The sequence below is a fragment of the Myotis yumanensis genome, unplaced genomic scaffold (assembly GCF_028538775.1).
Source record: "Myotis yumanensis isolate MYYU_CA2020_CCGP unplaced genomic scaffold, mMyoYum1.0.hap1 SCAF_6, whole genome shotgun sequence".
In the NCBI taxonomy this organism is placed as follows: Eukaryota; Metazoa; Chordata; class Mammalia; order Chiroptera; family Vespertilionidae; genus Myotis; species Myotis yumanensis.
In genome coordinates, this window is record NW_027223757.1 from 12,719,462 (window position 1) to 12,744,677 (window position 25,216).

Sequence of the window (25,216 nt, forward strand, 5' to 3'; positions counted from 1 at the left end):
TGTTCTTGAAATGTGTTGAGTTTGAGATAATTAATCTGGCTCTTAGATTATAAAAAGTTCTGAACATTCACTGAGATTATTAGATTCTCCAGTTTCTCCCAAATAGTAAATGGGTGTCCTGCATTCTACAACTATGATATATCCTCTGTTGAACAGTAACCAACAAGGAATGAAACTGTCCGGTGCCTAATAGTGCCATCATTTTACATTCTTAACATAAAAACCCACATGTGTCCTTATCAAGAAATTAATTTCTGTTCTTAAATGTAAGTAGCCATTATAATGATTTTAGTTTGCTTAAGTAAACCTATAGCTAATTTCTTTTGCTATAGGTATTCATAGGGGAGAATAAATTAAGAAGAAAGTTAGGAAATGTAACTTTGTGAAACTTTTCAATGAACTAATAGGCTGTCTGTACTGTTCAAATAAACATTATCTCTGGATTTACTTCCGTCTCCCATGTGTCACCATTAACAAGTTTGTTGTGGTAACTAATATCTCTTTTTAAATTAACCTTGAAGATAGATGGGGATGGGTAATGCTTTTGCTAAACCTCTTGACTTCTCATTTTTAAACATAGTAATAAATGGGAAATGAAAGAGGTTTTATCATTGATTTCCTCTTTCTAATCACTACAGTTTTCTGTTTATGCTGACCATCTATTTCTCTACTTTCACTTGATGCCAAATCATTAAACTGTGGTAACCTTTTCTTTTACTGCAGAGACATGTTTTTATAAAAATTTGGGGGAAAGACACGTTAAAAAAAAAAAAGACACCAACCATTCCCACCACATAGAAATAATCACATTTAATATACTTTTATATTTTCCTTGTTATTAAAAAAACATACACATAAAGACAAAAAATTAAAACCCATAAATATAAAACATCTGAACAATCAGGAGCAATTTCTTTTTCAAACCCTAAACATTTGGCATGTAGAGAGAACTATATTAACTAGTCAAAGAGGATTTTTCTTAGCATGGGCTCTTCTTTTTACATGCCTATTAGAGTCAAATTGTACAATCCTGCTTGGTTGACTAAAAGATGTAGCTTCTCTTCAGTTTTTATTATGGTTTGCTTTCCCCTTTGTTTGAAAGTTTTTGGTTCAATTTAAAATGTTTGGTTGTTTTTTTGTTTTGTTTTGCCTTTCCCCTCATATGCTATATACAGTTAGAAGAAACTGGCTCATTAGTTCTTTCCATCTCTCAAAGTAGATTTTGTTGTTAATTTCTCCCTTCAGTGTTACTGGTCTTTCCAAAAGATAAAGATTTAGTTCTGGGCGCTGCCCTACAACAGCCTTACATGACACTTTAGCCAACAATCTGTAAGTAAAAACAAAGTCCTTTGTCGTTGCATAAGTGCCTCACTGTTTATGTATTACCTGTAGCAAAATAAGGGACTTTGAAATCTGAAATGCGAAGGTAGAACTGCAGCAGTTTTCAGACCTAGTTCATAAAAAACAAAACAAAAAACTGAACATGATGGAAACAATGTATTGAAATTAGGATATAAAGTAAAAGGAACCCATTTTATTTTCTATTTAATCTCATTTCCGTCATCCAGTGCATGAAGAAGTGATTATGTAAACTGTTTTTTAAGAGTGTGTGTGTGTGTGTGTGTGTGTGTATGTATCTCAAAGATGTTTTGGCCAAAACTTCATTTCTAGTTCCTAAAGTTATCTCAACAGTCTTCTTTAAATTTTTTTTTCACCTCCAACCTGTGTAGATTCTGTGGTTCATAATTTTAACAAATGTTTTGCCAATATCCTAAGCCCTTTGTCCCTGTGTCTTCTTGTCACACTTCTCTGGCAAAACCTCAATTTTGGGGAACACAAGCATGTACTTTTTTTAGTGCCTGCACTCCGGCAGCCAGATCTTGGTAGAAAAAGTACAGTGTGACAGATTGATTCCACCAGGACTCATATCCAACCTCAAATGGGCCTTGACTCTGCCCAGGAAGCCTCCTGTGTCTGTTTGGTCAATTTACTTTCCCACCCTGCACAGCAATTTCCGTCCTCCCTTCCCTTCTGCTTTCTCCAGCCCAGTAATTCTCAACCAGGGGCAATTCTGATCTCCTCCCCCATCTCCAGCCCCCAGGGGACACTTGGCAATTTCTGAAGATGGTTTTGATGATCACACCTGCTGGGGGTGGGGATTGCTGCTGACATCTAGTAGGCAAAGGCCAGGTGTGCAGTTCAGCATCCTACAAGGCACAGGACGGTCTCACGCAACATAGAATGATCTGGTCTGATAGGTCAGTAGTGGAGAGATCCAGGAACGGACTCCACCACCTTTGTGCTCAGCAGATGCCTTTCTTCCTGTAAGAGAAAACAGCAGGCAACGGTTGGGAACGCCTTCATCTTTTCTATTTCAAACACAAGCTACATATCTCTGCACAGAGCCTCCCATCTTGTTATAATAGAGGGGCTGTTCCCTTCTCTGGCTGAGGCTAACCTCACCACCTGGGCTCTGGACTTCAAAGCCTCTCACTTTCTCCATAACATTACACCTCATTAAAAATATATTTCGTATTTTCAAATTAATATTTCTGGTCTAGATCTCTCAGAGTTTTCGATCTGTATATACAGTTACCTGCTTCTTTTTTTCTTTCTTTTTCTTTCTTCCTCCTTCTTCCTCCACCTCCTTGTTCTTCTTCTTCTTTGTAGGTCTCAAAACATTTCAATCTCAACATATCTCTAATTGGCATCTGCCTCACTTCTTAGACCCTCCTCATTCCAACATTCCCCTTCCAACTTGGGGGAGACTCCCTTACCTTCTACTACTAAATCTAAAAGAGCCTGATCCTCATTCTTCCTGACATCAAGGCATCCAGTTCATAGCACATGATTAAGGCTTTTCTAATCACTTCTTTGCCTTTTGAGTAACAGAAAGGCAAAGATGTGTTCAACACTCATTCCAAGGTTGGATGGCAATAATGGTATTCTGCTGCCATATTTCAGTGTTCTGGCCAGATTGTTGCTCCTAAAGGATGTTTATGGTCCTCTGTGGTTCTAAGACCTGTGGGGTGACCTCAGTTCTTATCTATTTTCCAAGCCTGATCAGTCAGGAAAGTAAGGATTGCTTCTAGGACAAGGGTCCTTCTCTATACCCTCATCCAAATTCTTTTGGTACCACTCTTTCACAATAAACTCTTATTTTCATGTAAGACCTGGCTAGATTGACACTGAAACGTGTCAATCCAGAAAGAATTCATGCTGGAAATGGGAAAACTCTGTTTTTGGCGTTGGTTTTGCTAGAGATTAAAGGGTCTGTTAGCCTAATCATTGACAGTTCTTAGATTTTAATTCATACTATAGGCCAAAAATTTAGGTATTTGAATTTAATAATTTCTTTCTTTAAGGTTTCCAATGCTATCAAATATACCAACTTCCACCCATGGTCACTGAATTGGGTGAATCACTGGAGGTGGCAACATCGTCCCTTAGATTTTTCAGGCACTTGAGTTCAGCTAGCCAAGGATAACTTAATTACCCTTTGGTTATGGTACACAATGAACTTCCAGATTATCATTATATAATACTAGAGGCCCAGTGCACGAAATTCATGCACAGAGGGGGTGGGGTGCCTCAGCCCTGCCTGTACCCTCTCACAATCCAGGACTGCTGGCTCCTAATGCTGATCTCCTCCCCCACCTGCCTGCCTGATCACCCCTAACCACCTCTGTGGAAGGTCGTTTGGCTGTCCAGCCTAATTAGCATATTACACTTTTATTATTATAGATTAAGGAAATACCATTATATAATTTTTCGTGGCTCTCAGTAACACCCCACTTCTCTGTAACACCCTACTTCCTCATTCCAGTATCTTTTATTAGTTAAGATACTTTTTAAAAAAATATATTTTATTGATTTTTTACAGAGAGGAAGGGAGAGAGATAGAGAGTTAGAAACATCGATGAGAGAGAAACATCGATCAGCTGCCTCCTGCACATCTACTGGGGATGTGCCTGCAACCTAGGTACATGCCCTTGACCGGAATCGAACCTGGGACCTTTCAGTCCACAGGCCGACGCTCTATCCACTGAGCCAAACCGGTTTCGGCTAAGATACTTTTGATTGCAAATAACAGAAAGCAATACTCATCTTCTCCAGCCAAAAATAAAAGAGGAGGGGGGATTTATTAGAAGAGTAAGGTTCATGAAATCATGACTCTTATTCGTTTAAATGAGATGGTTATGCTGCTAGGGGGAACTAGAATTATTTGCAGACTTGTACCCAGAGTCAGGACCCAGAAAGCCCCAGGTCACCAATTATAAAAGTGAAACCTGGGAGGAGAAGGCTTAGACATCAGAAGATTTTAGGACTTTATCTATTTACATCAGCGTCATTTGGAGAACACATGAAGAACAGAATTTTAGAGCCTATGACCAAATGTGAAGAAACATAACTCTAGATTAGGCTGAATGTACTGATATAAATTCACATCTGAGATTCCTGATGCCAGGTGATGGTAAGAAGTTGGGCTCGTTAACTCTTGACTAGACTTACAAATGAACTTGAGATGTCAGAAATGTTTAGAATAATAATGTAGAGAAATAATGTAGAATAATGTGGAGAAAATATTGGGAGATTGGAGTGACTGGATTTGACCATCCAGTAAGTGTATCCCTCTAGCGGACCCAGGAGACATTCCATTCACTTGGGTTTTGAGCCATCCATTGTGATTGAAGCTCTGGCATATGACAAAAAGAGGTGTACTGTTTTCTGGAGTCTGTGGGAGAAACTGAAATAGAAATGGGTTTCCTAATTTCAGTAGGAACAGTGAGTTCCTAAGGTTGTAGAAGGTAGATAGGTCACCCACCACCAGAGGAATGGTAGCAGGATATGAAACAGGCTGACTGTGTCAGTGACTAATTTGATAGTGGAATCCTTGAGTTTGAAATAGAGGCATAGTCCATTAAGAGTCATTTTATTACTCTAGCCCAAAACTACAGGACTGGTAAAGAATTCCTTCTCTACACTCCATACTAAAGTGGAATATATGTGGCTTATTAGTGGTGGTCAACTCTAAAATTTATCCTTTAGGCTATAGAATATATATTACAATGAAGCTAGAGGAGGAAGGGACATTACCTGGAGTTTGTGCACTTTTGAGGACATAGAGTAACTGATGAGATTTGAGATTGTTTTCATTTGGAAAAGGAGTGCGTTTTTGTGGTACAAGTAATATATGCACTATGTTAGGAGGAAATATTTGGGGGGAAGTATAACTTTGGAAAGAAATATACAAGTGAATGTTAATCTGCCAAAGGTGTGGACTGCGGTTTACTTTTTTTTTTTTCATTTTATTTCAGTCCACCATTTAACTACATTCCTATTTGGTGCATTCCCCAGGGAATATTGTCTTGGCAAGGAAAAGTGCCCCACCTCCTACAGTAACATTGAAGGTGTCAGTTCTTGTCTTCCCCGGCTCTTGGAAGACCTAGCCAATTAGACACTGCATCCCAGGACTCTAAATTTGAAATTAGAGCACGTAAATGACAATAGGATGAGGATTCATCTTTGATATGGTGGCATGATTCTTGTAGAATCAGAGGTGTTCTGGCCCCATGATCTGTGTCAAAAGACTCCTTATGCCCCCTCTTCTTGGATGTCTAGACCTGCTGTGGCTTCTGCCTGGTTTCCAGGCCTCGGGTTTCAGCATACTTCGACTTGGTGAGCTCTTGATAGCATTTCTCCTCTTCATGCACTAGATAGAGTTCATTAATATTACTTGCACATGCTATTTGGATCCTAATAGAAACAGAATTTAAATGCTAATGCTCTTTTCTCCATAATCCTGGTCCTGTTCTAATATCTCCTGTCTCAATGAATGGCACCGTTATTTATTGAGTTGAACAAGCCAAAAGCCCAGGGCACATCCTTGACAATCCCTCGCTCTCAATCCCACATCTAATCCATCACTAAGTTTTATTGATTTTTTTCCCCTTCCTAAATATCCCTTGACTCTATCCACTTCTCTCCAGCTCTACCAACATCAACATTGACACCCTAGTCTGAGACTCCATCATATCTTATCTGGACTACAACAACCTATTTGGTCTACCTATACTTTTCCACGTCCTCTAATCTATTCTTTCCTAAATGTAAAATTTAATACTGTTACACACAGCCCCACTACCCAGTTAAATTCTTCTCTTTCAGTTACCTGGGAAATTGCCTAACTGCTTCTTACCTCTTGGCCTCTGCATTTGCTGTTCCCTCTCTCTGCAGCTCTCTTCTTCCCTCATTACCCTTCACATAGTTAACTCCTTAGAACCCTTCACATCTTCTGTCATAGATCCTTTCTTCATGATCGCTGTCTGATCCTGTCTGCTCAGGCTGCTAACAAAATACCACAAACTGGGCATTTTAAATACAGACATTTATTCCTCACAGGTCTGGCGCCTGGGAAGTCCAAGTTCAAGATGCTGGCTGATTTGTTTCCTGGGGAGAGCTCTCCTGGCTTTCAGACAGCTGACTTTTTACTGTGTCCTCACATGGCCTTTCTGTGGTACATGGGCAGGGAGTGGGGCAGGGAGTGGATCTCTTCCTCTTTTTATAAGACCACTCCGCCCTTGCAACCTCATTTAACATTAAAGGCCTTATTTCTAAATGGAGTTACATTGGGGTTAGGGCTTCAAAAGATAAATTTATATGAACATAATCCATTCTGCCCCGGTCCTCCAGAACTCATGTCCTTAATGCATGCAAAACACTTATTCTATCACAACAGCCCCAGAGTCTTAACTCATTCCAGCATGAACTAGCAAGTCTAAAGTCTGAAGTCTCATCTAAATATAATTGAAATCAGATGTGGATGAGACTGGAGTTATGACTCACGCTGGGGCAAAAGTCCTCTCTAGTTCCGAACCTGTGAAACCAGGCAAACTATGTGCATCCAAATACAATGGTGGGACAGGCGTAGGGTAGACATTCTCATTCCAAAGAGAGACATAGGGCGAGGAAAGAAGGGATGATGAATCCCAATCAAGTCCCCACCCTTACAGGGCAAATTCTGTTAGGTTTTACTGCTTGGGAATAATCCTCTTTGGTTTGACGCCCCGCCTTCCAGACCCTAGGCAGGGGTCACATCCTCTCGGCTCTGTCAGGCAGCGCCCTCTGGCCTTCTGATACTAGGGGTGATCTCTGAATCACCTTTAGGGTCATTCTTCCCTTTTCTTGAAGGATAATGCATGTTCAAGGCCAAATACTCTATGGCCCCATCCTCTAGAATGCAAGGACTCTTACAGCCTTCTTTCCTCAGCCTCCTTTGCTTAAACTGGCAGCATCTCTGCTGGTATAGGTAATCCCATCCCTAGTCCTGGCTTCTGCTGAAATGGCTGATTAAATCCATGAGTCCTACCCAGCATCTCTTTATTAAATGGTTGTTCAGCCACACCACTAGTATTCTCTTCAGAACAATTTCTCTCTCTCTCTCTCTCTCTCTCTCTCTCTCTCTCTCTCTCTCCTCTTTCTCTCTCAGTTTAGAATATTCCAAATCTCCAAGTTCTGGTTCTTTTATGTTGAAAGTTATTTCTTTAGCCCTAGCAGATTTGGCTCAGTGGATTGAGCATCCGCCTGTGGAATGGAGGGTCCTGGGTTCGATTCCTGCCAAGGGTATGTGCCAGCTCCCAGCCCTGGTCGGGGGCATGTGGGAGGCAACCAATCGATGTGTCTTTCTCACATGGGTGTTTTTCTCTGACTCTCCCCCTCCCTTCCACTCTCTCTAAAAATCAATGGAAAAATATCCTCTGGTGAGGATTAAAAAAAAATAAAATTATTTCTTTAAGCCATCTCTCATCTCTCATTATCTTACTAAAGCAATAAAAAAAGACCCAATACATTTTAGTAGAAATCTTCTTTGCTTGTGTACAATTTTATTTCTCAAAAGTTGTACCTTCTACAAAATAATATAACAATTCAGCCCAGTTCTTTGCCACTTTATAAGAAGGATTACTTTTCTTCCAATTCCCAAAGACCTGTTCTCCATTTTTGTTTGAGGCCTCAGCAAGTCTGAGTGGAGTAGGGTTTGAGAATTTTCATTTTTAATTTTGAGAATCACTGCTAAAGGCTATGAACATGCTTCTTAAACTTTAAGGTCTACGTGACTCCCTGGCCATCTTGTTAAATGTGGATTCAGATTCTGTAGGTCCGGGGGAGACTGGGGGTTTTGCAGTTCAAACCAATTTTCAGGTGAGCAGCAAATTGTTTCTGGGTCAGTTGCATATCATGGCCTGAAAGTTTGTTAGAAATGCAACATTTCCCACCTGTATCCAGCCTTCTGAATCTGAATCTACACTTAACAATGCATTTTAACATGGTTCGTGTTAGTTACTGTTTAAGAAGCACTGTTCTAATTGCTTTGTATCACTAGGAAATTTAGGGAAACTGCCATGGAGAATAGAATAGGCTTGACTCACAGGAAACCTATGACAGTGGTTCTCAACCTGTGGGTCGAGACCCTTTGGGGGTCGAACAACCCTTTCACAGGGGTCGCCTAAGACCATCCTGCATATCAGATATCTACATTACAATTCATAACAGTAGCAACATTACAGTTATGAAGTAGCACGAAAATAATTTTATGGTTGGGTCACAACATGAGGAACTGTATTTAAAGGGCCAGAAGGTTGAGAACAACTGGTATAGATACATCATTTATTTAAGATCATGCAACTAATACATGATAGGTCTTTAGCTTGAACTGAGTTTGGTGTTCTTTTTCACTAAATCATACTTCCAGATTCTTCTATCTATTAAAAAAAAAAAAAGCTGATTTAGAAAGTGTATTACCTGAGAGAGAATTGATCTTTCCAATCTAATTGTTTCATATGATTCGTCAGACTGCCCCTTCCAATTCTCCAAAAAATAGCTTCACCATGCTCTTCTAAGATGTTCTTCTCTGTATGTTTTACCTTTTGACAGCTGGGAAATGGCCCAAAGTCAGGAAAGAGAGAGAATTCTGCACAGCCAAGGTGGAAATAAAAAGATCACAATGCTAAAGCTTATGCAGTTTACCCAGAGGTAAAGCTCTCTTAGGTAGAAAAGCTCCTGGAGCCCTCCCCCAGGGGGAATGGTCTGGAACTGGTCCTAGAAGTATGGGCATTTTTGTCATCCTTCCTCCTCCACCCTCATCCCTACCCCCTGAATCTATAGCATATAAAAAGCAACATTTGGAAGAGGAAGAGTTCTGGTCACAGAGATACAATGAGGTAAAACAAAAAAAAAAACACACACACCACACAATCTTGACTCCTTTGTAACAGAAAAGAGGGAGTAGTCAAAGAAGAGAAATGAGATGGAAGAGGAGGAGGAGGAGGGGAAGGAGGAGGAGGGGGGGGGGGGCGGGGAAAGAACTCCGAAAGCTCAGTAATACACAGTTCTATGCTCCATAGTAGATCATACAGTCATCATTGCTCTACACTAGAGTGGAATTTCATTTTAAAATAAAGATCATTGTACATCATCCAAGAAAAGGTTAAGTTATATTTAGAGTACTTTGTTTAAGAAAGCAATAAAATATGCAATATAATTCAGAAAGATTCCCATAAAGAGATTTAAGTGAGCAAATCTTCAATGTTTCAGAGTGATGCATCCTCTAAGGACTCCTGATAGTGAGATTTATTATACTTTCTTTCTTTGGTCTCCCTTCCTATTGTAGTGGTTTAGAGTATGGGAAAGACATTTGCATTTCACTTACTAAATTCAGCTGTATGTATGCAGGACAAAAAAAAAAAAAAAAAGAAAAGAAAAAATTATGCAGCCATTCCACTCAGTGAGCACGTATTTCGGCCTGAGCTTGGGGCGGAAAACAGATCTTTGCTGCTGCTTTCAGTCCAGTTACTCTCAGCGCTCTGGTGGTGCCGGACTCTTGCTTTGTGACTATAGTGTTTGAAGGCACTTAGTTTTGTGCCCCGTTACCAAATAAATATTTTATCTGTTGAACTGAGAAAACATTAAACTCTTCAAAAGCTGGAGTCAAAAGAAGGAGTTGGATTATACTTGTTGTGTTTGTTTTCAATGTTTAGTGTCAAGTAAAAATAACACTCATTTGGACTTAGTAAGGAGAGACTTTATTTGAAAGGATTCTGCAAGGCGAGGGAAGGACAAGCATCTCAAGAGTGAGATAGGAAGGTTGGTTTTTAGTTGTACAGAAAGGAAGAAATAAGCCTGGAAAGAACTAGGTGGAGAGAAGTGGGATGAGAGAGTGGCACAATCTGCTAGGAGTTCGGAGAAGTGTTCACCCTGAGACCAGCCTGTTTGAGGAGGGTTGTGAGCTGGCTCGGGCTGAAGAGGAGCCCGAGTTCAGGAACCTTGGGCAAGGAGAGACGCTGAACCGAAACGTGGTTAAGAAGCATTTGGGCCGGGCTGGCGTGGCTCAGTGGTTGAGCATCGATCTATGAACCAGGAGGTCATGGTTCGATTTTCAGTCAGGGCACATGCCCAGGTTGCAGGCTGGATCCCAGGAGGCAGCCAATCAATGATTCTCTCTCTCTCTCTCCCTTGTATCCTAATAGAAACTGATGTTTCTATCTCTCCCTCTCCCTTTCTCTCTCTGAAATAAATAAAAATTAAAAAAAGAAGCATTTGGTTCACATTGCTCAGTGGGTTGAGCAGTTCAGCTAATCATTTTTGAAGCAAAGCATGGGAGTTTGGAGGTTCTGTGTCTGGTCTCACCCAGGGGAACTGGGGAGGCATCCCTAATTCTTATCTAAGTCCTATAGGAAAGGGCTGTTCAGGGTGAGTCATTTCCTGGACACAAAGGGTGTGTGTGGGGAGGGGGGAGGTGGGATTGTTAACTATGGCTGTTTTCTAGGAGTAAAGGACACAATTAAAGTTCAATGTTGTCAATAGCATGTAAATATTACTACATATACTTGGGGTAATTTAAGAAGTTTCCAAAGGTAATTTAAAAAAAACTGTTGCTTATGATTATTATATGCACCTATGTCAGTTAGAAATTCCAGTCCCTATTATTTCAAAATCTCTAAAGGAATGAAATCGTATATATGTAGATAAAATATGAAGTTATGTTGTTTCTTCAAAGGAGGCCTTCTTAACCCAGGTCAGTTTTAGTTTAGGGGCCTGTTAGTTGCTTTTATTTCTGCTTCTTAATACTCACATTTATACATATGCTTAATATTTCTCTTTCATAATAGATGTATGCTCAGTGGAGACAGGGACTCTGCCTGCATTGTTTGCCACTATGTTCCAGCACCTGGCCTATAATAGATGCTCAATATATACATGTTGGATGAATGAAAGATGTTTCTATTGTTCTCTCACTGTAGAATGAACTGAGGAAATAATAAAATTATTGTTGTTTCTAAGAAAATTGCTCTACCCTATGTCTTCCATTGTATATTGTTTTGACTGGTCATTCCTTATAATTTAGGTTTGTAAAAACTGGAAGGAGTGTCTTCAGAATCATTTTACAATATTCTGCATAAGGTAGATAAGTCTATGTACATGTGATGCCATCACTTATTAATTGACAACATCTAATATTTCGTAATGCTTATTATATGTTAAGTGCTTTATATAAATTATTTTTAATCTTGAAAATAATTTTATCTTTAGATTGTGGATTATAAAAGGATGGTTTTAGGCAATGTATATATAAAGACTATAATAGTCAAAATACTAACTTCTATGGTAATCATGAATATTCCTGGAGTATAAATAAAAACTGCATTCCAATGCAAACTTGGTATCTTTATTTCTTGCAGTTACTCTACATAACACTTTAAAATATATAAATTATGAAACATGGTGTGGTAAAAGGAATCTGGGAGATAATTCTTGCTTGTAGAGCTCCACCCCAAATTTAACAGTTTATAATGATTTCTTCTTTGGTTATATGTATGGATTTTTGTTGTCGGTGAAAAAAATACAAAATGAAAATTATTTGCATTAGATAGAATTTAATATAGCACAAATTCACCTCTATGAGCCACAGGAAATGATGAATAAAAATGGTGTAAGCCAAATACATTGAGTATAAAATAGGGACTAACAATATGATTCTGAGTAAGATTCCTTTGTCCAAGCAGGAGACCCAGAGTGTGGAAAAGATGAGGGGAGATGCCATGTACAGAGGGCCTTGTTGCTGGGTTCTTTGGCCAGGTCCAGGAGTCCGAGCTCTGGTCATCCCCTAATTCCTAGTTAGTTGAGTGGATAAAATAATTGGACAAGCCATTCAGATAGGGACCAGCTCTATAGACTTTATGCACTTCCAAATTTCTTGGACTCTAAAATCTGTTTGTACTGCTTGGATTATGATGGTGGGAGTAGGAGTGGGGAGGCAGAGCCTAACTTCTTTGAGGAAGTTTAGCACTTCCTCCTCCTCTCCCACCCTCCTTCCTAATGCCTTTGCATGCTCAGTAAATGTGGGAGTTTGGGGAAGATGAAGGACAATTAAGAAGAAAAAGCCTTTTTTGTCCTTGGTTCTTTATCCTCTATTGCCCTGAGGTGGAACTTTAATTAGAGCTTTGAAATTAAAAACCAGTGTATTTAGATTAATAGGAAAGAAATAGCAAATTCAAGATTGCCAAATTTGTGTATTATTCTTGAATTTTTTCCAGAATCTTCTGGATCTTCTTTTTCAGAATTTGTTTGATAATGATGACTATCGGAATTAATGCTGGCCATTATTCAGAAGCAGTTTTCCTTCTAAGCCATTTCTGCATGCCATCCACCACTGCTCTAGGCACTGGAGAACTGCTCTAGGCACTGGAGACACATGGGTGAACAAAACAAAGTTGTTGTCTTCAGGGAGCTTAATTCTAATGATGAAAACAAGACATACAATCTATAATAATAAAAGTGTAATATGCTAATTAGACCAGACAGCCGAATGGCCTTCTGGACGACTACGCTTTGACACCCACTGGTGCCAGGCCAGCCAAGGCAGGTGCGATGCGATTGGTTGGGGGCCCGGCCATTGCCCCATGATTGCCCTGCAGAGGGAGGCCCAGGCCACTGGCCAGTGGGCTGTGGTGGTGGGCGGGGCCTTCCTCTGTGGAGGCGATCCATCACGGAGCCCAGGCTGGGTGGGCAGGGCCTACCTCTTTGAGGTGATCGATTGTGGGGCTCCCGGACTGTGAGAGGGCACAGGCTGGGCTGAGGGACACCCCCTTCCGCCCCCAGTGCACAAATTTCTTGCACCAAGCCTCTAGTGTACTATAAAACATAAGTGACCAAGAAAATAACCAAGCAAAGTGTCATCAATTTTCTAAAGATTGGAATTTTGCAGACTATGTTATATGACCAAATAAAATGAAGCTAGAAAATTCTAATAAAAAGATTATCTGTCAAAAAATTCTGTACCCCAGCAAGTAAAAAAACACCACACACACCACCATATTTCTAAATAACTCATATATCAAAGAAAAAAATCCGAGGAAAATTAGAAAGTATATAAAACTGAATGATTACAAATGCACTCTCTTCCAAAATTTATGGGAAGTAGCCAAAGCATTAAAAGAGGAAAATACATAGCCTTAAAAACTTTTATTAGAAAGGCATCAAAAATGACCCCAATTTTTGTGGCAAAGCAATTATAAAGAAGGCATTGCCATGAACTAAAGTGGAGAGAAAATAGTGAAAAGAGTTACAGGGGGAAATGGGGGGTCAGCTCCCGCTACTGGGACTCCCTAACAATTTCTTCTTCCGCCAGGTGGAGCTCCTGTGACAGGGAAAGGCAGTCTGGGAGGCCAAGCAACCTAGAGTGACTCTCCCCTTTACTCAGAAATATGAAGCAGGAAAATGAAGAGAATGGAATGGTGTCTGGTGTTTTGTGTCATGGGGACCTGCAAGTCTTGTGAGTTTCTGAAAACAAACCATAACACAATGAACTGGAAGAGGAGAGAGCCCTACACACATGCCTCTGATGAACTTACTTCTTATCCTATCTAAAACAAAAAATGGATAGGGGAACGCTATGCAGATTTATTCACTGTATACCTCACTGTGTTCATTTTAGTCTACGTTTTATTTCTCTTATACTAATGCATGTCTTTTTATCAGTAGGAAACTTGGTCCATACAATACAGGATCAATTAGGGAATTTCCTCCTTCATAGAAAAAAGAAAAAGAAAAAGAGGACTTATATTTGTGGAATGAGGGTTTCGGTGAATTTAAGTTTAGATTAGGAAATTTTAGACATAAAGTCTTTAAATATAAATAAACATAAAATGCTTTCATTATCTTTCACAACACATTTAGTAAACTTTTTGCGTTGCTTTGTCTAGTTTGTCTTCCCTGAAAATTGGGTAAACATTTTAGTGTGCCAACTGGTTGTTTGGTAAGCTTGCTAAAGACTTGACTGGCAGCTTGAGGTTTTCTAACTTATGTTATTTGTTCTTGTTTAAGACACGAAAGAGACAAGGCCTGCTACTTTTCCCCTGTAGAAAGGACAAATGTAATAGAAAGAGAACAGTTTCTCAAATAAACTACTTGCACAATAAGATTTCTGAAACACATCAACAAAACACAAACTCTGAGCCATATTTTTTGTTGGGGTCCATAAATTTGAAGCTGGACTGGAAATAAAACTTCCTGTTTCCCAAGCCAAGATTTGAAGAAGATTCTTTAAAAAAATATATTCTTTAAATATATATATATTTAGAGAGAGAGGAGGGGAGAGGAATAGAGAGATACAAAGATTGATGAGAGAGAAACATTGATCGGCTGCCTCCTGCACGCCCCCTACTGGGGATCCAGGTTGTTGCTCTACCACTGAACCACACTGGCTGAGCAAAAATATTCTTCTAGCTAAACTTCCAGTGGTGACCTTTGTTCCCTGGGCCTGTACAGGCATAGGACAAAAGCCTTTTCCATGCTCTAGACCAGGGTAGGGAGTGTCCACATAAGGCCCTCGAAATCATTTGGTCTGGCCCTGCTAAGGCATTAGGGATGAGTTAATTAAATGACCAAGTAAGGTAGGCTAATTTTTAAGTTAATAATTTTGTATGGCCCGTGAATGATGTTATAAATATCCAAATGGCTCTTGGCAGACGAATGTTCCTTATCCCTGCTCTAGGCCATTTACTAAGGTGAAGTTGTAGGGTCATCAATTATAAATGAAAAAATAGGATGACTACAATGGAGAGAACAATTGACCGATGCATCTCCTCCAATTCTCAAGTTCCTTTCTGTCATGTTGCATTGGCTAGGTCATTCCTGGGCCTTTGCACAGGATTGGGATAATGTGTAAAAGAGGAAAGCAGAAGTTTTGTCTGATTTAAGTTGGAAAGATCATAAAATTTCTTCAGGACAAAAAAAAAAAAAGACTAGATTCAAGAAAGGAAGAAAGGAAGGAAGAGAAGGAAGAGATTCAACAAGGGCCAGCTTTGAGGGGAAATGTTTTGGGGATTTTGCTAGAGGAGGGAGCAGGGGCGCTCAGTGTTGGGAAGTCAGCTGCTTCTCCACCCAAGGGGCCTGCCTGGTACTGTAGCTGTGAAAACGGAAGCAATCAGAATAGGCATCCCTTTCCCTTGAAACTTGAAAGAACATAATTCATACATTATTTACTTTAATCTTAATAATTTCAAAGGTTATTTCCATTTTATTGATGAGCAGACAGAAGTTCAGAAAAATTACATGACTTGACCATGGTCTTGTGAAACCCCAAATACTTGTTTCTAATGGAATACTTGCTTCTAATGAATAATATAGTAAGGTAGAGTTTTGAAGCCTATATTCAAGTAGAATAACATGAGATTTTTAAATATTCTAATTCCCTTTTCTATTCACATTTCAATGTAACTTTAATGCTTTTTTTCTCTCTATCTACCACTCCCACTCTTTTTGTCTCATTGACTTGTATTATATACAGACTGTTTCAACCATTTACTATTTGATGCCAATATTTTAAAGACTTGCCTTGATAAACCCAAATCAAGATGTTTTATTTTAACACAATTTGCAGAGTGAAGTAATCTGGAAATTTTCAATCAGAACTATACCTGGCTTGAGTTAATTAACGGTGTAACAGCAATATATTTGCAACCTGTGACCTGGAAAACTTAATTCCCCAATTAGGAACTAAGAGCATGATACAGTCTGTAGGGTCCATTTGGTTTAATTTGTCCACTTATAATTATTGAGGGCTTTTTTTCTTTTAAATTCAGGACATTAGAAAACAAAAAATTTACTTGAGAATTCATTGCAATGTGCACAACAAAAATGTCTTATTTATACTACTATCTCCTCAAGAGAAGGCAGATTTTTATCTATCTATCTATCTATCTATCTATCTATCTATCTATCTATCTATCTTTCTATCTACCTGTCTGTGTGTCTATCACCTATCAATCATCAATCAATCTATCTATCACCTCTCTTTCTCTTTCTCTCTCTCTCAACCTCTCTCTCTCTCTCTCTCTCTCTCTTCCTGGGACTAAAGGCCAATTCTGAGTTCTGGCCAGGGCCCTCTTTGTATTCCTCTGATTCTCACCTACTCACCATTGATAGAGAATTTTAGTTTTCCTAACGGTTTTTCCTTCGTGATTGGTTTAGTATAATGACTTGCCAACTTGCCCCAGTAAATTCTCTACTGCCAGTGCTGCTACTTTCTGTTCAGAGCACTGGGCTCTGTGTTGCAATCCCAGTGCTGGGCTTGGTGTCCCTCATGCTCATTTTGTTTTTGAGTTATGTAATCTGAGTACACACATTTTCTGTGGCCTCCTGAGCTCAGAAAGCAAGTCTGAGGCCCTGGGACACAACCATTTTAGTTCAGTCTCTCCTGTTGTGTTCTAATCTGACCTCTGTGTCCAGTAAGAGGACTCTCCTCTTATCCTGGAGAGAGGGCCCCTACTCTGTGCCTGAGTTCTGCATGGGGAGGAAATGCCTCCAGGCAGAAGCCTCAGGACAGATAGTCTTGAGGAAGCACAGACATCCTGGTTCGCAGTCATTTTCTGCTCTGTCCCTTTCCACATGTGGCTTAGAGGACTTCAGCCGTGTTGGGGCTCATGGCTAGGACTGTGTACAGCTGGAGAAAAGGCTCATACCATATTGTTCTTTAAATCCTTGTCTCTCTTTACACTTCACGATGGCCTCATGGATGAGAAAGAACTGCAGAAGAGCTATCAAAGAGAAAAATGGAAATAAACAGATTTGCACCAAATTGGACTATTGACATTTGGCTCTTTCTTGAATTTTCCAAAAAACAGGAATTAAAATGGCATTCTTCTGTTTTAGAAGAAGGTCCTCAGGCATCATTCCTCAAGGATTTCTGAGAAAGAGAAACCATTTTGGACTATTTCTTCTGGATCAGTGCCTGTTTTTGGCCCAATGGAGGTAGGTTCTCTGGCTTCTGGAGACACCTAAGGCTGCCTGGCTTCCACTTTACTGGGGTGGTGCTTCTAAACCCCCCAGCAGGTCTGCTTCATGGCATGTGGCCTATGCAGTCACTTAGGGGCCCCCATTAGAAGGGCCTCATGCTTGGTTTAACACTATGCTGTCACCATGTTGCAATGATTATTTTTGAACATAAGGCCCACATTTTCATTTTGCACTGGGCTCCACAAATTATATAGCCAGTCCTGCTTCCCAGATTGTTTGCCTCAGAATCACCTGGTATATGCAAATAAGTCAGATTCCTATTATATCAGATACACTAAGACCCCTGAATCAGCCTTTTAACAAATACCCAATGAATTCTTTCACAAAGTTTGCAAAGCCAGAGAACCACTGGCATAGAAATTCAAGATATCATATTCTTGGGCAGCTTTGCTTGCTAAAAGATTTTAAACAGAATTCCTGGCTGTAATATCAAGTAGGGGAAAAAAGAAGCATCCATAATTTAAAATGTTTTATGTAAAATATATTAGGCAGTTTTGTGTTATCACCAAGATAAATATTTGAAAATATGCCTAAAATATTAATTTAAGAATCCTCATGGTCTTCATTCATTCTGGCATATTTATTTATTTTATTTTTATTCATCTCCCATTAAGTCAGAGCAATGCATCCCATAATTGTTAACTAATTAGGCCTGCTAAAGGGGGGTAATATTGTTCTGAAAGCAGTTTCAGTTTCCTCCAAATCCCTCAACATCCTGACAAATCAGAAAAGATGGAGTCCTCATACCTCCTGTAGATTTTTGAGAAGTATTAGTTCAAGCATGTCAAACTCAAAGGCTAACACAGGCCAAATAAACAAGGTTTAAGTGTATGTGGGCCACAAAAAAACAAAAGCTTCAATTTTCATAGAAACGTAGGTTTATTTCGATAGAGACATGCTGAATACAAAGGGCTGAAATAAATGAGTAATCGTTAACATAAAATAATAGAACATTTTAATAAAAATTAATATTTTTCTTGAACATTAACTTAGCAGACACTGAATAACTGCATAAATTAATAAGCGTAACTCAAATAAACCTATTTTTCTTGTTCTCCGAAAGCGAAATATTTCCTGTTGTGCACACCAAACAAGTCAGTCCAAGACTAATGACGTGGCCATCGGCTGCTAGAATATTCGTTGCCAATATTAGTGGAGAGAAATGGTACGCCTGCGTGTAGGGCGTGTAAGGGAAATGCAATTATAATAATCAGTCATTAGCAAACATTGTAGTTCATTATTAATAACTAGAGGCCCGGTGCACAAAAATTTGTGCACTCGGGGGTGCGGGGGCGGGGGGGAGTCCCCTCAGCCCGGCCTGTGCCCTCTCACAGTCTGGGACCCCTCGGGGGATGACCATCTGCTGGCTGAGGCCTGCTCCCCAGGGGATTGGGCCTAAGCTGGCAATCAGACATCCCTCTGGCAGCCTGGCAGCCCTCGGGGGATGTCCACTTGCCAGCGGGGAGCAGATCTAAGCTGCAGTCGGACATCCTTAGCGCTGATGAGGAGGCAGGAGAGGCTCCCATGACCACCGCTGTACTGGCAGCCATAGGCCTGGCTTGTGGCTGAGCAGAGCTCCTCCATGTGGGAGCACACTGACCACCAGGGGGCAGCTCCTGCATTGAGTGTCTGCCCCCTGGTGGTCAGTGTGTGTCATAGTGACCAGTCATTCCCAGTCTTTCTGCTGTTAGGGTCAGTTTGCATATTACCCTTTTACTATATAGCAGTGATTCCCAAAGTGGGTGCTACCACCCCCTGGTAGGTGCTGCAGCAATCCAGGGGGGCGGTGATGGCCACAGGTGCATTTGGGGGTGATGAGTAACTGCTATTAAAATTTAAAAAATTTAATTTCCAGGGGCTGAGTAATATTTTTTCTGGAAAGGGGGCAGTAGGCCAAATAAGTTTGGGAACCACTGCTATATAGGATAGAGGCCTGGTGCACAGGTGGTGACCGGCTAGTTTGCCCTGAATGGTGTCCCAGACCAGGGTGGGGTCCTGCTTGGGTGCCTGGCCAGCCTGGGTAAGGGGCTGATGGATGTTTTCAGGCTGCCTGCACCCCCTTTAGGGTGGGGGTCCCCACTGGGGTGCCTGGCCAGCCTGGATGAGGGGCTGATGGCTGCTTTCAGGCTTCCCACACCCCCTTCAAGGTGGGGGTCCCACTGGGGTGCCTGGCCAGCCTGGATGAGGAACTGAGGGCTGTTTTCAGGTGGGCCAAGCCTGCAACTGAAGCTCTCAGTCTCTCCTTTTTTTTTCTTTCTTTCTTCTTTTTTTTTTTTTTTTTTTTAATTCTGGGGTTTATTTACCTTCTGTAATTGAAACTTTGTTGCAGCTCCAGCTCCGATGCAGGGCTGTCTGAAAGCAGGTCTCTGGGGTTTGTTTTGCTTCTATAATTGAAACATAGTTGCATTTTGGAGCTGTTGCTTTCAGGCTCAGAGCCGGGTGGGCGCAGCAGGTGGGGAACCTTGCCTTCCTCCATTGCCAGGGCAACCAAGCCTCATGTTTGCTTCAGCTGCGTGGCTGCCGGCCGCCATCTTGGTTGGCAGTTAATTTGCATATCACCCTGATTAGCCAATGGGAAGTGTAGCAGAGTTATGGTTAATTACCATGTTTTCTATTATTAGATAGGATTATGGATAACAGGATATTATAAAAATTAAGTTATGAAGTTTTTATTGAAATGTTTCTTACATACCATTATATTGGCTGGGTCACAAAATTTGTTGTGGGCTGCATGCAGCCCGTGGACCATGAGTTTGACATGCTTGTGTTAGCTGATAGTCTTGTAGGTGAATATATTTCATTTTTTTAAAAAAATATATTTTATTGATTTTTACAGAGAGGAAGGGAGATAGAGAGTTAGAAACATTGATGAGAGAGAAACATTGATCAACTACCTCCTGCATGTCCCCCGACTGGGGATTGAGCCTGCAACCAAGGTATATGCCCTTGACCAAAATCGAACCCAGGACCCTTGAGTCTACAGGCTAATGCTCTATCCACTGAGCAAACCGGTCAGGGCTATATTTACTGGTAGTTTTGATTCTAATCTAATTCCAAGACTAGAAACAGCCTCAGCCTCCCAGACGACTTCATGGACAGATGTTAACCTGACTCTGGAAGCAAGGCCCTGGATCCAGGGACTGGGTACTGTTGTCTTCTTGTGGATCTTTTTTTGAGCCTATGAACTTGAAGATAATTAGTATCAGTTGTGCTAAGATTGTAGCATTAAATATTGAATCTAGGCTAACTCATCATAGAACCATTAGACGGAAACAGCTTTTTATTATGGTGTGCAGGACACAATTTTAACCAGCCCTCTATTGATGAAGAAGTCTACTTGCCTGGTCAGCATGGCTCAGTGGTTGATCATCGACCTATGAACCAAGAGGTCATGGTTCGATTCCCGGTCAGGGCACATGCCTGGGTTGCAGGCTGCATACCCAGTAGGGGGTGTGCATTAGGCAGCTGATCAATGATTCTCTCTCATCATTGATGTTCCTATCTCTCTCTCTCCCTCTTCCAAATCAATAAAAATATATTAAAGCCATAACTGGTTTGGCTCAGTGGATAGAGTGTTAGCCTGTGGACTGAAGGGTCCCAGGTTTAATTCTGGTCAAGATGCCTGGGTTTCGGGCTCAATTCCCAGTAGGGGGTGTGAAGAAGGCAGCTGATCAATGATTCTCTCTTATCATTGGTGTTTCCATTTTTCTCTCCCTCTCCCTTCCTCTCTGAAATCAATAAAAATATATTTTTAAAAATATATATTAAAAAAAGAAGTATATCTGACACCAGAAAGCCCTTGGCTTATTTACTACATCAGTGTCTGGTCTGGGCATGAAGTTTCATTCTTTCTGACCACATTGAGCTCAATCTGTAGATGTAGAATATTTTCCTAACCCATGTTTTTAGAGACTTGATGGTCAATACATTGTTTTGACTGATTTTCTGTGCATTTTAAAAATAATATTTATTATATTTTTTCCCTTCTTATGAAAATAAAAACATTTCATGGTATAAAGTTTGGGAAGAAATGTTTATTCTTGGACAAATGTTTTAATGATATTTGAAATTTCATTTTACTGAATCTATTTTACTTATTAATTAGAGCTATTTATAATATACCTGAGGTCTGGTGCACAAAATTTGTGCCCGGGGTGGGGGGGTGGGTGGTGGCGTCCCTCAGCCGGGCCTGTGCCCTCTCACAGTCCAGGAGCCCTTGGGGGATGTCCAACTGATGGCTTAGGCTCGGCAGTCGGACATCCTTTGTGCTCCCACCACCACCACTGCGCGCTCACCAGCTGTGAGCCTGGCTTCTGGCTGAGTGGCGCTCCCCCTGTAGGAATGCACTGACCACTGAGGGAAGCTCCTCTGTTGAGTGGGATCGGGTTGAAACTGGCTCTCCAACATCCCCCGAGGGGTCCCAGATTGTGAGAGAGCACAGGCCAGGCTGAGGGACCCCACTGGTGCATGATTGGAGCCAGGGAGGGACACAGAAGGTTGGCCAGCCAGGGAGGGACCGCGGAGGTTCTAGGGCATGTTTGGCCCATCACGCTCAGTCCTGATCAGCTGGACCCCAGCAGCAAACTAATCTACCAGTTGTAGCGTCTGCCCTTTGGTGGTCAGTGCACGTCATAGCGAGCGGTTGAGTGGCCTTAGCATATTATTAGCATATTACGCTTTGATTGGTTGAACGAACAACTGGAAAACTGAACACTTAGCATATTAGGCTTTTATTATATAGGATAGGGTGGGACAAAAGTAGGTTTACAATTGTTTGTATGAAAAATAAGACATTAATAAATAATAATACAAGAATAAACAATGTGTTTCATGTACTCACAACCGTAAGCCTACTTTTGCCCCATCCTATATAGCTGTTATCTTTGATTCAACTATATGAATAAAAATTTTTGGAATTTAATTAGCAATACTATTAATTTAGACACTTGCTGTTTTTCCCTCATTGTATGTGTTTAGATTTACTAGGTGTACCAGTTAATAATGATGGGTTTTGTGATCAAAGAAAACACGAGAATTTTAAGAGAAACATCAAAAGTGCTTTATTCAAAGTAATGTCCATTGCTAGCTATACATTTCCCCCATCTTTCAGATAATTTGTGGATACCATCCCTATAGAACTTTTCTTGTTTTGAAGCAAACCATCCAGAGACCCAATTTTCACTTCTTCGTATGTTTTGAAGTGCTGCTCAGAAAGTGTGTGTGCCATCAATCGGAATGTAATCTGAAGGAGCAAGGTCTGGTGAATATGGCAGGTGGGTAAATACTTCCCAGGTAAGATCTTTTAACGTGTCTTTAACTGGTTTTGAAGTGTGTGATGATGCGTCATCATGAAGAAAAATCACTTTGCCGTGTCTTCTGGCCCATTCTGGTTGTTTTACGATCTAAGCGTGGTTCAAATTGATTATTTGTTGTCGGTAGTGATCAATATTAATGGTTTCACCTGGTTTTAGAAGCTCATAATACACCACACCTTCCTGATCCCACCAAACGCAGAGCATTGTCTTCTTTCCGAAGCAATTTGGTCTTGCAGTCGATGTTGATGGTTGATCTGGATCAACCCATGATTTTGTGCATTTGGGATTCTCAAAATAAATCCACTTTTCATAGCCAGTCACAATTCGATGCAAAAACGACTTTCTTTCATGCAGTTGGAGCAACATTTTACTGATGACTTTTTGGTTTTCCATTTGTCTTTCATTCAGTTGATGTGTCACCCATTTCCTTCCTTTAAAATCTTTCCCATTGCTTGTAAATGATTGGAAATTGTTTGCTGAGCAACGTTTACTCTTTCTGCAAGTTGTTTTTGAGTTTGACATGCATCTTCATCCAATAATGCTTGTAATTGTTGGTCATCAAACTTTTTCAGTTGACCTGGATGTTCTTTGTCTTTCACATCGAAATCATCACTTTAAAGCATTTAAACCAGCGTTCACAAGTATCTTGAGATGGAGCATGTTCACCATAAGCTTCCCGAAGTATACGATAACTTTCAGCAGCACTTTTCTTCAAAATAAAGTAATGGATTAAAACTTCCCGCAAGTGCTCTTTTTCTGGCACAAAATTCGACATTTTTACGCGTAAAAATATCTATGATGTTAACACCTTCAGAAAATTTGACATGTGGAGTTTTGAAGCTTGTTGTCAATACAACAAAATAACATACCTATCAAATCACATATATATCAACATATGTGTAACTCCATCTATTGAAAAAAATTTGCATTATTAACTGGTATACCTAAAAACGAAAACCTTTTAGGATGGAGTTTATTATTATTTTTTAAATAAGCTATTTTTAGCCTGAACTTTCTCCTGACGTTGGATAAGTTCTTTAGAGAAAAATGAGAAAATATACATGCAGAAGTCAGGTCCTAAAGACTAAGGGTATAAATGACTTCCCAGGAGCCTCTTCTCCTCTTTCTGTTTCCCTCTTGATTCGTCTGCCTCCGAGCTCTGGGAGGGGGTGGCCTCTCAGGCTGCTGCTGTAACCAGCCCTGTAATGCCAGCCGCACCGGAACCTTTCCCAGAACGGCATCCGGGCATCTGCTCTGCCAGGAGGAAAGGCCAGAGAAACAAATGGAACTGCACTAATTGCCTTGATTGCTAAAGCGAGTCAAACAACTGGGCCGGGGCCTTAAACAATTCAAACAAACACAACCTCACAAACATCTGGGATGTTCTTTTGGTTTTTGATGTTGTTGCCCAGTTACATAGTGAACATGGCTTGTGTGCATAGTTATTCATAATTTTGTTGGGCCTTTTCTCTACAAAAGATCTCTCTGGCTATTAAAGAATAAACATAATGCTGTGTATTTTGTAAACAGGTGTTAGTAGGCTATACTTATTTGGTTATAAAAAGGTGAACTCGAGCCAGATCTCAGAGATATTTGCGTATCCAGATTCATAGTGGTAGTATTTATAATAGCCCAGGGGTGGAAGCCATTCAAACAAAGGCATGAATGGATAAAGATGTGCTCTATGCATACAATCAAATGTTTTCAGCCTTAGAAAGAAGACAGTCTTGTCACATGTTACAACATGGGTGAACCTTAAGGACTTTATGCTAAGTGAAATAAGCCAGTCACAAAAAGACAGATAATGCAGGATCCCACTGACATGAGATTGCTAGTCAAATTCAAAGAAAGACTAGAATGGTGGTTGCCACAGGATTCAGGATGGGGGGAGAAAGGGAGAGTTATTGTTTAGTGGGTACAAGTTTCAGTTTTATAAGATGAAAAAGTTCTAGAGATCTGTTGCACAATAATTTGAATGTACTTAACACTACTGAACTCTACACTTAAGCATGGTACATTTTTAACACAATTAAACATATAAAAATTAAAAAGTAAACAGTGTATGATGGCTGATTAGCTCAATTAGTCGGAGCAGCCTGGCTGGCGTGGCTCAGTAGTTGGGTGTTGACCTATGAACCAGGAGGTCACAGTTCGATTCCCCGTCAGGGCACATGTCTGGGTTGCGGGCTTGATCCCCAGTGTGGGGCATGCAGGAGGCAGCCAATCAATGATTCTCTCTCATCATTGATATTTCTATCTCTCTCTCTGAAATCAATAAACATATATTAAAAAAACAAAACAAAAACAAACAACAACAAAGAATTAGTTAGACAACAGGTTTAAGCCTAATCTTAAACTTAATTTTAATCCAAAACTGAATAGTAATTGTCTTTCTTTAAACCAGTTAACTTTCCCTCTGTTGTGTGTTCTGATACTACATGAGTTAGCTTGGCCAGCTATTTTCTGAATATTTGCCCAGTGTTTGAGGGCATTGCGACCAGGCAGAAAGGTTAAAGGGCATGCCTTCCCAACAGCTTTAGAAACACAAA